General features: G+C 44.9%; 1 long non-coding RNA gene across 1 annotated transcript; it reads right to left on the bottom strand.

Moving 5' to 3' along the window:
* Window positions 1–1,557: 1,557 nt before the first annotated feature.
* Window positions 1,558–14,898, bottom strand: LOC110015594. The gene is made up of 4 exons (XR_002290810.2): window positions 14,825–14,898; window positions 14,689–14,751; window positions 3,521–3,744; window positions 1,558–1,756 (listed from the first exon to the last, which is right to left on the bottom strand). It is a non-coding gene; the product is annotated as an uncharacterized LOC110015594 (long non-coding RNA).
* Between the last annotated feature and the right edge of the window lie 1,119 nt (window positions 14,899–16,017).

The raw sequence follows: 16,017 nt of genomic DNA, 5'->3' as shown, positions 1-16,017 counted from the left end.
CCTTCCGTTTCATTCAAAGTGCCTTCCTTTTCATTCAAAGTGCCTTCCTTTTAATGCAAAGTCACTTCCGTTTCATGCATACTCCTCTCTCACACACACATATAAACTCTTCCTCACACGTTCATATATACTTGTCTTTCACATACATACATTCTTTTTTAAGAGTGACAATGAGAGTGAGAATGTATGTATGTGTAAAGTAATATATATGCATGCGAGAGAGAGAATATATGGATGTGCAAGTGAGAATATATGAATGCGTAAGAGAGTATATATGACTGTGAGAGCAAGAATGTATGAATGTGAGAGAGAGAATATATGGATGCGTAAGAGAATATATGTATGCGAAAGAGAGTATATATGACTGTGAGAGCAAGAATGTATGAATGTGAATGGTTCAGAATAAATAATGTCTTATACGGCCCCTCATAGCAGACTTCTTTTTGTGCAAGTGCTCTTTGCTGTAGGGTTGCTATACTTCATCTGAATGAAGAGCACAATCTGCATCATTTGCATTCTGCAAAGGTTTGCGTTCTGTAAATGAACAACAAAAACTTGTTTATGATCACACACGGGCTGCTGTAACAACGCTCCAATGCCTTTTTCTCCACAGGGCTTGTTTAACTTCCCACTGCTTGTAGGTCACCAACACGAGGTCGATGCTACATTCGTCTTAGACTCATTAGCTAGCAACTTGTCACTGAACAATAGGAGTTGATTACGTTCTGTAATGACTTTGCACTCTGTAGCTAATAGCCAGCAGAGATAACAGATCTGTCATTACCACTCTCCACAGATGGAACAGAGAAAATGCCTAAACTGCTCAATGGTGCAACAAAAACCCTTTTGTTCATCTAAAGAGCACAGATGATGCTTTGTTTCTAAAGCTAAGCTTTAAAACCCTTAATTTATGCGTCTAAAAAGAGAGGCAGCTTTGGTAATGTGACCTGCATAGTAATGTGACAATGAGATAACAAAACAATGATGAATAAATCGTAGAAAAGGCTCAGACATTTTCAAATATTAGTGTTTTTTTTTTTAACTTATTTAAAAATAATTAACTAAACTGCTGAGGATTTAGTTCAGATTTTAGATTTCAAAAAGAAAAACAAACATTTGTGTAATTTACTTGGGGTTTGCAAATATAAAAACATAAACACACCATGACAGTACATACAAAAACTAGTTTCACTTAAGTAACTGACTTCCCCTGAAAAAATTGTTTGGAACTTGTACAGCAGTATCTTTTTTTCACCTTTGCTTCTGATGAATGTACAATTTCTGGCGGGACCTGCAAAAAATGGTTCCTGGTTCCTTCTGATTAGTCACATCACCTAGTAGGGGTGCAGAGTCTGCAGGGCCCGGATTTCTTCGGGTTACGGAGCTCTGGTTGCCCAAAGGTGGGGGGAGGGGGCTACGTATTGGCTGGTGTTTTGCCCGCAGCCAGGTCACTTGGCGCTTGGCCTGGCACACCAGGGATCAGTGCTGCTTCCACAACAGAGGGGTAAAGGGTTTATTTATTTATTTATGTACTCTTTATTTATTCTATTTATTTCCTTCTTCATTTACTCCCGGTCGCCCTGGGAGGTGGAGGCGCCTGCTGCGGCTGGCTAGGGGGCCAGTTGGGATACGCTGGCGGTGCTGCCCGGGGGTGACTCTCTCTGGGGTTACGTCGGCACCCGGCTTCCATTCCACTTTTACTCGCATATTGGACACCTTGATTCATCTGGGTGGGGATGGTCTTTTATCCGTTGTCCTACGGCAGGATAAAAGGTTCAACAACTACATTTACAACACAAAGCAATAGCACAATATTAGTGATAAAGATACTTACAATGGTTATTTACAATAAAACATGAGTCTAAAAAACCCAAGCAAAACAACAATAACATCAATGTCTGCAGGACTGGTTTGGTTTCAACCATTGTTTAAGAGCTGTTTTAAAGGTAGGATAGTTTTCACAGTTTCTGATGTGCTGTGGCAGTGTATTCCATACTGTGTTCCTCTGGTTAACACCAATGTTTGGCTAAATTTAGTCCTGCGCCTTTGTACATTACAGTCCCCTCGAGTTAAAGCCCTGGTGCCTATTTCAACATTTGTTTTTTCACTTATAAAATCTAATAAGGGGGAGGGGCCAGCCCATTCAAAACTTTAAAAATGAGACAGGCATTTATGTAAATTTTTTAACTTTCAAAATCCATTATGTTATACTTGGTTAGAATGTCACAGTAATGATAACGCAGAGGCTTTCTGTCTAAAACTTACAGGGTTCTCTTAAACAAAGACTTGAGGGGTTTTAAAGTTCTTTTCATTTGTCTGGGAACATGTAGTAAGACAATTTGTTATATCACTAAAAATCCTTGAATGCATAAAAACCTTTGCTGCCTCAGGAGTCAGAGAATACCTTATTTGCTTCAAATTTGACAGATTAGATTTGACAATATTAGGTATTTTCTTTACATGATCTTTAAAAGTTAAGTTCTAATCAATCGCTCCCTATAGACCACTACAGATGGTTGTTCTTCCCTCGTTGGCTGATGTGAAAAAAACATACAGACTGTCTTTTTAGTATTGAGATGAGACTGGAACCATGGCTCCAGACAGAACTGCAGCTGCTTCAGCTTGTGTTTTGGCATGAACACACAGAACTGTATCATCTGCATATAATTGTATTTTTGTATTCTTGCATACATCTGGCAGGTTGTTCACATACAAACTAAATAAAAGTGCCCCCAATATTGAGCCTTGAGGGACTCCATCTGAAAAACTAAGAAATGAAAACTGCGAATTTTCAATTTGTTCAGCTTGTTTTCTGTGACAGAGATATGATTTCATCCAGCAAAGTGCACTGTTCGAGAAATTAAAATAAGTTAACTTTGCAAGGAGAACATCATGATTAATAGTGTCAAAGGCGCATTTCAGATAAAGGAATACAGCACCCACAAAGCCTCCCCTGTCAAGCAGCTGTTTCACATTTTTGTGGAAACAAGAAGTGGCTGTATCAGTGGAGTGATATTTCTTGAAACCAAACTGCATTAGAGGGAGAGAGGTTTCACTGTTGTTTAGATGTAGGATCAGTTGTGTTGTGACCCGTTTTTCTAAATTTTTTTTATTGGTAGAATGCTTATAGGACGATAGTTCTCAGATTAAGTTTTGTTCCCTGACTTTGAAACTTTCTAAGTTGCAAATGAAAATATTAAATATTTGCTTTTAAATTATTTTTTATTTTGCTTTAAAATCATTTTTTTGCATTCAAGACTTCTTTTTTGCTTTCAAAAACTTTTTTTTTTTGCTTTCCAAATTTTTTTTTTTTGGGTTTGCAAAACACATGTTTTGTGTCATATCTCTCTTTTTTCCTATCTTTGAATTTGCTGACTACTCTGAGCGCAGTTTGGCTTTGTATAACTGCCACCGCCAAAAATGTTTTCGCATGCGATGTGTGCCTCTTCACTTTTTTCCCATCTTTGATTTCGCTGAGTTAAGTTTCTGTTTAGCGTGACAAAGCTGCCATCAAACAAACCTCCTGGTCCTGGCTCCGTCCTTGACCCGCGTCTCAGTGTCCAGCGTGCGATGGCCCCACTGGCTGCCGTCCGGTGCGGCTGAGCGTGCCTGTCCTGTGGCCTTTTGGCCCCGACGCCGGGGTCACCTATGCCCCTTAAGGGGGACCTCCTCTGCACCTGGCTGGGTGATGCTCCAGGTCCGGGGGTCTCCTGCCCCCTCTCACCAGGTCTGGCTAGGGAATATCTGGTTCCCCAGATGATGACATGGTACATGTTGGCAGCGTGCATGCATCTCCACCCCCACGTGCACACTGTCACCCTGCTCCCTGTCTGCTTTATCCCTCCTCCTTACCCACCGTGTATTGATGGACAGATATTTTCTGCTTATAGTGTCAGAATGTCACTCTTGAATGTAATATTTGTCTTTCCAGGGGATCTAGAATAAATGGTATGAAGCTTAAAATCATAACCCACTCAAATGAGCATTTGTATCCCCTTACTTTCTCTCCCTCTCACTTTTTTTTCTATCCCCCCTTCTTTGCCCCAAACTTTTCCCCACTCTTTTCCCTCTGCAAAAAACAATGTATTTAAAACATAAAATGTAATAGATAAATTAAAAAACAACATAGATAAAAACAAAAATGGGTTTATACAAACATATACATTGGTTATCAGAAGATACATATCCCTTTTCTGCAATAGTACAACTTGTCCAATACAAATGGTCTTCAGCTCTCATCTGTTTGCTCAGTTGTTGGACAAGACAAGGAAAAAAATAAAATAAAATAAAAAACAAAAGAGATGGGATGAGAAGCTTGGGCACCCTCAGAGAGCTTGGAGTAGAGCTGCTGCTGCTCCTCCAAATCTAGAGAGCCAGTTGAGGTGCCTCGGGCATCTGGAGATGCCTTCTGGATGCCTCCCTGGGGAGGTGTTCTGGGCATGTCCCACCAGGCGGAGGCGCCGGGGAGGACCCAGGACACGCTCGTAACAAGGTCCTAACAAGTGGTCAGTTTATTTCTGCTTTACAATCTGCAGAAGAAGAAAAATACCTCCACCCACCATTGATGTATGCTCTTAATTCCTGCAGTGATCTTCCAACAGGACTAACAGTCTGCAGAACCATTTGTCAATTTTTCTGCATTTCTCAATTTAAATCACCTAAAGAAGGAGACATGTCACACCAGATCGGCACTGGCTCTCTGTGACTGCAGCATCCACTGCAAAGGACTGACACTCACCTACAGGTCAGTCACCTCAAACCCACCTTCATACATAACTCCTTCAAGCACAGTTACAACCTCACTAGCCACGGTTACATGTGTAAAATATCTTGATCGGATCAAAGATCGGATTCGAATTCAACCGTGTACATGGGCCCAAAAAATTTTTTCCGACTAAAACAAACATTTACATGCACCACACTTTTAGTCAGAATAAATCATTTGGACATAAAATCCATGCGGGAAATGCCGTTGATTGTTTGAGCGGTTCCTAAGGACTGAGCGACATTTCTGCTTTGAAAGGCTCACACACCGCCCCAAAGCCGGTTTGTGAGCTGGCGGTCCGAGCTCTGCTTGGAGACACACTTCCACTGGGAGACATGGTTCTCCTGAGTCCGGCAGCTCACCCAGAGACAAAGCACCCCCCCCCCCCCCCCGCCCGCCCGCAAACACAAAGCTACAAATCCGGCTGCTAAGCTCACAGATACGGTTCACTTGCGCGGAGCAGCCGGTCGGTCCTGTTTGCGCTCCAAAGCTTTCTCTGAAGCACCGCCCCGTCGATGCGTGATGTAAAACCAGAGCAGTAGTAACACACAATCGGAATAAACTGTTTACATGCACCACAGTCAGATCAACAATCGGCATAACCCACCTGTCTTGATCGGAAAGAAATTTTGGCCCGAACTAGTCTGATCGGCCCAGACTATTCTGAACGGCGTGTTTACATGACACACTTTTCTTCCGATCAGGCGTTCATTCCGATTACTTTTTGTCCATGTAAACGCAGCTACTGTTGTCATCACTCTGCCTTGTTTAAAATATAGCATTACATTTCTTGTACAGGACTCCTGCAAGTTAAGAAATGAGTAAATCCACCATCAAGGTTTTGGTATCATCAGATTAAAAAATACTTTTAACAAAGGTACAAAAACGTTTGCATTTTTTTTCTCTTTATCCATAATCATTGCAAACCCAAACACTCCTTCAACTTAAGGGTGTTGACTGATGAGACCTGCGCCACAGAGCAATCAATCTATTTTCAGCATCAATCTGACTGTAATAAGCAGCTGATGCAGTAAAGGGGGGTGGGGGTAATTATGCAATCAGTAGCCTGTAATCTGAATGCATGGTGAAGGAAAGCTTAAAAGGTGCAGTCCAGCCCTGGGATTGCTGTAAAAACTGCTCTCTTCAAACTTTTAAATGACTTTATTTCACGAGTGGGCACTGACTAGTTCCAGTGAGAGATCTATGTAGAGGAAAGGTTAATTACTTTCTCTGTTTTATTTCAGCACGCCTGCATCGGGTTTTTAAAGAGGTGGGATGTTTTTTTCTGAAAACGTCCCAAGAAGTAAAGTCCAATAGTCTTTTAAACCATCACTTTACTGCTGGAAACCATTTATTTATTCTTTTGAAGTAAAATATGCTTAAACAAAAACATGTTCCTATTGAAATTGTCAGTTAATTGTTGTACTTAAGATGCACTTCACACAAAGGTGGTTGAACTATGAACTAATAAAATCTTTAGATAAAAACACTTCAATGTTCTCTCTCCTTTCAGTTTTCCTTTTTACTGTTGGGATTAATAAAAAAAATCAATCAAGATTTACATCATCAATTTATCCATCCATCCTTCCATCCATCCATCCATCCATCTTCCTCCGCTTATGCGGGACCGGGTCGCGGGGGGGAGCAGTCTAAGCAAAGATGCCCAGACTTCCCTCACCCTGGCCAATTCCTCCAGCTCCTCTGGGGGACCCCGAGGCGTTCGCAGGCTAGCTGAGAGGCGTAGTCTCTCCAACGTGTCCTGGGTCTTCCCTGGGGCCTCAATGTCCCAATGGGACATGCCCGGACCACCTCCCCAGGGAGGCGTCCAGGAGACATCCGGATTAGATGCCCGAGCCACTTCAACTAGCTCCTTTCGATGTGGTGGAGAAGCGCTTCCACTCAGAGCTCTCCACGTGTGACCAAGCTTCTCACCCTGTCTCTAAGGGAGCGCCCAGCCACCCTACAGAGGAAGCTCATTTCAGCTGCTTGTATTCGGGACCTCATTCTTTCAGTCATGACCCAGACCTCATGACATTAGGTGAGTACTGGAACAAAGATCTACCGGTAAATTGAGAGCTTTGCTTTTTGGCTCAGCTCTCTTATCACCACAACGGACCGGTACAGCGACTGCATAACTATGGACCGATCCGCCTGTCAATCTCACGCTCCGATCTTTCCTCACTCGTGAACAAGACCCCAAGGTATTTAAACTCCTCCACCTGGGGTAAGGACACTCCACCCACAGAGAGATGGCAAACTACCTTTCTCCAGTCGAGAACCATGGCCCAGGTTTAGTGGTGCTGACCCTCATCCCAGCCGCTTCACACTCGGCTGCAAACCGACCCAATGCATGCTGGAGGTCCCGGCTTGACCTGATCAGCTGCAAAGAGCAGAGAAGAAATCCTGTGGTCCCCAAACCAGACCCCCTCCAGCCCCTGGCTGCGCCTAGAAATTCTGTCCATAAAAACTATGAACAGAAAAGGGCAGCCCTGCTGGAGTCCAACATGCACCGGAAACAAGTCTGACTTACTGCCGGCTATGCAAACCAAGCTCTTGCTACGGTCAACCGTAGAAACCGGACAGTTCTCAGTAAGGCTCCCCGGACCCCACACTCCGAGAGAACCCCCCAAAGGATACCATGGGGGACGCTGTCGAACGCCTTCTCCAAATCCATAAAACACATATGGACTGGATAAGCAAACTCCCACGAACCCTCCAGCACCCCAAAGAGGGTGTAGAGTTGGTCCACTGTTCCACGACCAGGATGGAAACCGCACTGTTGTTCCTGGATCTGAGGTTCGACTATCGGACAGACCCTCCTCTCCAGTACCCTGGCATAGACTTTCTCAGGGAGGCTGAGGAGTGTGATTCCCCGGTATTTGGGACACACACTCCGGTCCCCATTCTTAAAAAGGGGAACCACCACCTCTGTCTGCCAATCCGGTGGTACAGTTCTCAATTGACACGTGATGCTGCAGAGACATGTCAGGCAAGACACTCCTACAGAATTTCAGAGACTTGAGGTACTCAGGGTGGACTTCGTCCACTCCCGGAGCTTTGCCACCGATGAGCTTATTGACTACCTCGGTGACTTCAGCCCTGGGTGATAGACAGCCTCACCCCAAAGTCCTCAGTCTCTGCTTCCACAAAAGAAGGCATGTCAGTGGGATTGAGGAGATCCTCGAAGTATTCCTTCCACCGCCCAACAACGTCCCCAGTCAAAGTCAACAGCTCCCCATCTGCATTGAAAACGGTGCCTGTAGAGAACTGCTTTCCCCTCCTGAGGCGCCGGACAGTTTGCAAGAAACTCTTCGAGGCCAACCGATAGTCATCCTCCATGGCCTCACCGAACTCCTCCCAGGACTGGGTTTTTGCCTCCGCAACAGTCCGGGCCGCAGCTCGCTTAGACTGCCGGTACCTGTCAGCTGCCTCTGGAGTCCCACAGGCCTAGTAGGACTCTTTCTTCAGCTTGACGGCATCCCTTACTTGCGGTGTCCCCAACCTCCCTCGGTACCTGTTTGAAGTTTTCCCAGATGTGGGACTTAAAGACTTTCCTGACGGAGGGCTTAGCCAGACGTTCCCAGCAGACCCTCACAGTGTGTTTAGGTCTCCCAAGTCTTTCCGGCCTCCTTCCCCACCAACTATTCCAACTCACCTCCAGGTAGTGATCGGTGGACAGCTCTGCCCCTTTCTTTACCTGAGTGTCCAAGACACATGGCCGGAGTCGATCATTGACCTCCTGCCTAGAGTATCCTGATGCCACGTGTATTAATGGACACCCTTGTGCTTGAACATGGTGTTCGTTATGGACAAACTATGACGAGCACAGAAGTCCAATAACAAAACACTGCTCGGGTTCAGATCAGGGAGGCCATTCCTACCAATCACGCCCCTCCAGGTGCCATTGTCATTGCCCACGTGGGCATTGAAGTGTCCCAGGAGGACAATGGATTCCCCCGTTGGGACACTTTCCAGTACCCCTAGCCGAAGGTGGAGGGACATGATGCTCTCGTCCACCGGGGTGAACTCCAACACTGCTGAGATGGGGGCTCATGAGTAAGCCCACACCAACCCGCCGCCTCTCACAGTGAACAACTCCAGAGTGGTAGAGAGTCCAACCCCTCTCTAAGGACTGAGTTTTAGAGGCCAGGCTATGTGTCTCGCACAAGCTCAGGCTCCTTTCCTCCCAGAGAGGTGATGTTCCATATCCTGTCAGCCAAGTTCCATGACCGGGGTTTGGGTCACCGAGGCATCTGGCTTCGACTGCCACCCAAACCACATTGCACCAGCCCCTTTTGAGGTCTCCTACGGGTGGTGGGCCCATGGGAGAGTGGTCCCACGTTGCTCCTTCGGGCTGAGCCCGGCCGGAGTTCGTGGGAAGGGCCCCGGTCACCAGGCGCTACATTATCTAATCCAAAGAAATCACAAAAGTAGGATTACATACATAAAGGAATATTTAACAACAGAACGAGTGAAGTGGTTGAAGTTCTTTGACTCTTTTCATCTGCAGGTTTGAAGATCACGCGGACTGAATATCTACTTTTGGGGTGGGTGAGGATGGGGGGTGTTGAATGCTCGTGTCTCATACGTGTTTCTGAACTCTGAAAAAGCAGAGGCTCTATATCTCTATATCACTTGGAGGCTGCAGCTGCGTTTAGAATCGAGGCCCTAAAACAACAACAAAACAAACATTTAGCCTATCTGTAGCTCATGAAACCACCACCACATAGAATTTCCTCCCACTGTAAAGACAGAATACAGTCTTGTGTTTACAGCAGGAACATCCAGTTCTGTCTGCCTGAAATCCCTTTCTAAGAACTACAGCAGAAACATAACACGAGAATGAAACCAGAGTCATTCCTACTAACTAGAGCAAAGACACACAGAGCCTCAGCTGGACCCAGCAAGATGAGGAAGAGGATGAGAATTCACTGAGCTGCTGGAAGGCATGCCATGTGTTAGACGCATTCATGCACAAATACACACATACATGCACAAACAACGACTGACTGACAGCTTCTCTTTAGAACGTCTTCAGTGGATATCATGCTGCCTTTCTGTTATTGTGGTTAAAAAAATGGAATGTTTTTAAAGGGTTGTGGCTCTAAAATTCTCTCTGTAAGAGATCCAATCATTACGTTACAGTTTTCATCAAATTTGGGATCCTCAGACACACACATGTACACACACACGTGCACTGACTCTGACCTAATAAAAATGAGTTAACTGAAAAGCTGCAGCTCCATGTCACCAGCATTTTCCTATCTTAATAAAACTCTAAAATTCTGGTTAACAATCCTCAATTGCTTTGTTCTTTCACTTTACTCACAAATTTACAATAAAAAATAAAAAACTGAAACTTGTTCAAGAACCTCTGATATAAAACCAGAAATTGGAGTCATTGTAAAGGCGATAAAAAGGTAAATCTCATTATTGGAAGGATCACCTTTTTTCTCTTGTGATCAGTGTGGAGCACGTGGGCGTGGCTGACCTTTTCTTTATTTCCTCTCTACATTGCACACCTGATCCTCATCTCATCAATGTCTTTAAAGCCTGAGCCTGTCACTGCTCCCTAGATGATTACTTTTCAACAGCTCTGTCATGGTTTGAGTTTGTTTTGTCTTGGTTTTTGTTTTAGTTCTTGTTCTGTCTTGTTTGGTTCTGTTTCCTGATTTATTTTGAAAGGGTTCCTGTCTTGTCATGTCTTGAGTTGTACTTCCTTTGGTCCCCATCTGCCCTGATCGTGTTCACCTGTGTCTTGTCTGCCCTGTCTGTATATAAGTCTTGTCTCTGCCTTCCTCTTGTGCTGGTCCATTAACTTCTGGTCATGTGTTTCACGTCCTCTGGTCTTAGCGTCCTTGTTCCATGTTTCTCGTCACGTCACAGTAAGTTTTCGTTTTTGTTTGGTCACCCTGCACTGCAGCGCTTTTTGTTCGTTTAATAAACCTTCTAGTCCTGAACCAGTTGGCCTCCCGTCTCTGCGTCTGGGTCCTACCGGCTCTCGAGCCTCCCCGCACATGACAAGCTCCTTGTAACTATGTAGTTTCTCAGTCTAGTTCCGTGATTTAGCTGTCCGTCTGAGCTTGTTCTTGTTTTTTGAGGAATAAACTCTTAATCTGCCCTCGGCATCAGATTCTGTTTGAGTGTCCTGCCACTCACCATAACGTTTTCCTTGTCTCGTTAAGTTTTGTTTTTTTCCAATGTCAGAGTTTTCATATGTTCTGTAGTTTAGAGCTTTTGCAGTAAAAGTTTTTTTAAGCAGAAAGCCATTTTATTTTGGAGGAAAAAGAGAGATGGAAAGCATTAGGACACCATATTACCTGTAAAACATGGAGGTGGAGCATCATTGAAGTGATATCGGGGTGCTCCAGTTAAAAAGTAAAAATAGTGGAGGAGGTTGCCTGAGTCTCAGTCTGTGATGTAGCAAATCCATGGGTCCATGTTTCCACATCTGTCATGTCAACATTAGAAGCTGAATTTGATTAATTCTGCCTCAAAATAAGACCTGAGGATTTCTTAAATTCTTCACCTCTGAGGACAGTTTCAGTTTAACATATAACAACATATTTTTAACATACGTCAAAATATTCCCTGGAAAACAGTCGGAGGATTTTAATGAAACATAATTTCTGCCAGAGATACCGGGAACACGAGATGTTTTAATAAATTGCGTGTTTCTTCTGTCATGATTTTAAGTCAGAGCTCTGTCTCTCCCTCTGATCACCGGCGTCATGAGTTCTAACCACACATCCTGGATGCTGCACACCTGACTCTCATTCACTTAATCAACCACAGCATACTTAAGCACTGCACTGGGCTCAGCTCAGTGGAAAGAAATGTTTGTGACAGTCTCCCCCTGTCCCCTGTCCCCTGTCCCCTGTCCCCTGTCCCTACTCTGATGATCTTCTGCCTGTTATCAATTCCTGCCTGACCCTTATTTAGCTTTGTGAACTTTTAGCTGAGCTAATAAACCTGCTGCATTTGGATCCAGTCATCTGCCTGTTCTTGTGACACATGAACTGAGATGTTTTAAGGAATTTTTTTCAAAACAATTATTTTTAAAAAAAAATATGACGCAATCACAAATGAGCGTTTTGTCACAATTAGAAAAATGTCTGACTCCTAGCAGCGCTTGTTCCTGTACTTCATGTGTGTTCTAGAAGACGAGGAAACTGCGATGCGAATGTCATCCAGGAGATGATCCGTTTCAGAAAACATACCACTGACCTCAGGACTTCTATGATTGTTTCTACCAAAGTCCATGTTTTGTGAAAAACGATGGCTCGTCTTCAAACAAATGGACAGAGCGCGCGACCAGGCCGCCGGGTGTGCAGACACAAGGATTATAGGACGGATAAATAGACAGATGGAAGGACAAATAGATATTTGCTTGATTGATCTGCTGATGGAACAAGTGATAAATGAAAAACTTGTCTAAAAACTTCCTCAGGTTGAAATGCTATCTTTAAAGATAGTGCATCACATGGTGCTGAAGTAGTTTTTTCCAAGCTAAACCTTCTCCACCAATGTGTTTCTAAAAATTGTAGCACCTTTCTTTGATGAAGGAATAAGTGAGTTCCGGGAAGCTGGAAGTTAGTCAAGTTAGTTAAATTACTTTCTACAGATAAATGCAGTTTTGAAAAAAAAAGGTAAAAAGACGGATCAGAAAAAATCGGAGGATTTCTTTATCTACACAGGCTTGATGGTTAATTTTTCTTTTGATAATAAAATCCTGTAAAACAAAAGAGTAAGCATCTGCCATAACACTCTCGTGAGGGAATTGTTTACAGGACGTTGATTTTCCAACATTATTGAACATTTTAAGTGATCCACAAACTCAAAGTTAAGACAGTCAATCAATGCCCCCCCTAATTTTACAGATCTTCAAGGGCAACAAGTGCAGCTGCGTCCCCCTGTTTTACTGCGCAGCCGTCTGCAGTGGAAGGATCTGCTGGCATCTGAGAAGATCTATCCCCTGCAGTGCTTTCAGCATGGCGACTGATCACGCTCACCTTTCTTATGGCCTCTTAGTCTGCTGCCATTAGGAAGACCGTAGACTCTCTGGGCCAGAACCAGCACAGCTATTTTATCCATCAGGCTTTGCCCCCGGCAGCAGGGAACTGGGGCTCTGCTGCCTGACCTCCCGCAGCCCCCATGATTACGAACCACCGACCAGCAGAAACTTTGCACTGGACAGCCATTTTGTCATCCGAACGAGTTCATGCCTCGCAGAAAGGTCCCAGCTGGGATCTGACCTGGGGCTTTTCGCTGTGAGGTGAGAGTGCTAACAACATAATATCCTTGTTCTCTTCATTTTCTAAAGTTTTGCTTTCCATGCTCTAAATTTATTACATGTCAGGTTTGTTTTATTGCCTTTTTTTCTTTACTGTGCCCAAGCGTCTGACAATAGCCCACTGTACATACGGCAGAAGCGACATTAAAGAAGACATTCCACCATGGGGGAAACTGAAGAAACGTTTGGAGCCTTCGTCATTTGGAGAGATTTACTGAAGCTAGAATTAATGTCCTTTTTTTTCGAAAGCCACTGCTCTCACAGGAAAAAAAAAAAAAGGCGAAACAGACCAGAGGACACTTTGTGAGAATATTCTTCACGTTTTTCCGTGGTTCGGGTTCCAGAGAGCACCAGAAACCTACATTAACACCAGCCGCGATACAACTGTCTTTCAAGCTGCCACTTTCAATAAAAGATCTTTGTATATGCTCGTAAACCCACTTTTAGGGCTTCCGCGTTCAGAACTCACGTGTTTATGTGTTGTTGTTTACGCAAGTTTTTATGTCAGTTTTCAGGCTTTACATACCAATCGGGCAATCCCTGTAGTTCAACCAGCTGAACTTCAGACTGCTAAATTGCAAAACAGCTGAACTTTGACCAATAAGAGACTCGGATTTGGCAGTGATGTCTTAGTGTCGTCACAGTAGCGCCAGCCAGTTGTAAACATCAACAAGAAGGAGAAATGAATAATTTTGGTCTGTACGCTGGACCAACACGGCACCAAGTCTTTCATACTTTGGAATAGATCTCTGAAAAAAAAAAGCCTGGAGCAAGATTTGCAGGATTTGCACCGCTTAGACATTTCACACCAAACCTCTCCCAGCTGTATGTAGCCCGAATGAGGATACTTCTAAGTTATGCTTTTCATTGAGGGTTCTTGTTTAGGCTAGCGTCTGCAATATCTTGGTTCGTCTCAGGGAGGGAGGTGAAGAGCTCAAACAACACACAACAAATGGCTACGGTGCAGGAAGTGCAAATTTATGTAGTTATTCCCCAAATATATTTACAGTATGTACAGTACAAGGCTATTTACAGGGCTTGAAAGAGATCATGAGTTCATGGGTTCCATAACAGCTGATTGTTGAAACACCAAGATGTTAATCCAGGTTCTATTGTCCAGGTAAACAGACACTCTGTGCCTTTGATGAAGGCAATGTGAAGTGGGAAGAGGACAGGGCTGCTGCACCCCTTACCGCACTGGTTCTAGGCAATTTCCAGGCAGCTCGCCATCGAAGGACAAGAAAATGGAGATGGAAATAGGGATGGAATGGGGATGGAACCTGGCCTGTATGGGACAGGATCAAAATAAACATGCGTCATGTTCACAGAGACAGATTCAACATTAAATTGTCCGGTTTCAATAATCCAATAACTTAAGTACATGTACGATTCAAATAGACAATTCAGAGTACTCGAAAATTCATAATTGATCAATAAATGCTGCGCCATAACTCTAATTGCAGTGCATTTGTTATTCGGATAATGTTTAAAACATCTCAAAATAAAATGCAGAGTTTACAATTTCAGCTTAGTCACAAATAAATACAAAACAACATGGGTTAGCTCTGTTAGCTCGGAGGCTAGCGCTAGCATGCTAGCTCCGAAAACGTAAACAAGGTCTCAAACTTACCAGGTCCCTCTTAAATCCGACAAATCCCGGTAACACAAATAACTGGCACACAGACAGACGTTCCTGGAAGTTGAAACCATATCAGTCGTAACAATGAGAAGTCGAAGTACGGTCTAGTATGGCATGATTAGCGTACCTGGTAGCAGCAGCTCCGAGTAGCCTCCCACGGCCGTCTGTGCTGCGCCATTTTTAAAGAGGCACCGCGGTCACGTGGGAAGTACCGGGAGCATGCGCATGTCTCGCGATAACTCGTACGCATTTGGGCAGGACGAACAGAAGGAGGAGATCACCCAGGTTACACCCTCCCCCCCTCAGTTCATGCACGTCCCGTTGCATGGGATCTCAGAATTTGGCCCTGCGGGGGCCACAACATGACTGAGAGCCTCTGTGTATACGCTTGACAGGCTGTGAAATAAATTTTGTACCACCGAAACGAGCGGATTGCCCAATGAAGTGTACGCTAGACGGCTTGGCGGCTGACGTTGACGAGCGGAGCGACGGGGCGCCAAATCAGTTTCAGCCACAACGGAGACACTAGGTTCTTTAGGCAACCTAACAGGACTCACGGAGGGCTCAGATTGGACAGCCAAGGGATCTGCAACCTCGGGTACCTGGGACAGCACTTCCTCCGGTATGCCCTCTTCCACAGGCACCTCCACGGCCTCAGGCATGCTTGAGTCAATGGGGCTTTCCCCCCCAGGCACATCAGCAGCGGCTCCCTCTGTCCCAAACCTAGATGGGGTGGAACCAAGGTCATTGGTTCCACCCCCAAAGTTGGAACAGTGAGCCAGGGGACCGGGTTCTGGAAGGACAGTGTCGCTGGGAGCCGATAGTGTGACGGGCTCCTCTGCGGCAACGACCCAAGGTTGTGGCTTGAGATCTCTTCCTCCCTCAACTGTGAACACGGCTGGAAACCATACATGACTCTCTGGCACTAAGTCAGCATCCTCATCCTCCTCCTCCAGAACATCAGCTGAGTCAGAGAGCTTACGAGTCAGACTCCGAGTTCTCGGCCGCTGGGCAGGTGCTGCAGCAGGAAGGTCGTTAGGACAGGCTGGCAGGAACCCACAAGGAAGCAGGAGGTCCCGATGCAAGGTGCGGCTTGGGCCATCATGGTTTTCAGGTTGCACAGTGTAGACAGGCAACTCACCAGCACGCTTAATGACCTTGTAGACACCTTGCTCCCATTTGTCCTGCAGCTTGTGCTTTCCTCGCAGACGGACATTGCGAACAAGGACACGATCTCCAATGTTCAGGCTTGATGGAACTATCCTCTTGTCAAAGCGGGCTTTGTTCTTTGCTGCACACTTGAGGGCCTGTTCGGAGGCG

The sequence above is a fragment of the Oryzias latipes genome, chromosome 1, assembly GCF_002234675.1.
Source record: "Oryzias latipes chromosome 1, ASM223467v1".
Lineage (NCBI taxonomy): Eukaryota > Metazoa > Chordata > Actinopteri > Beloniformes > Adrianichthyidae > Oryzias > Oryzias latipes.
This window is presented reverse-complemented; position numbering and strand designations above follow the sequence as displayed.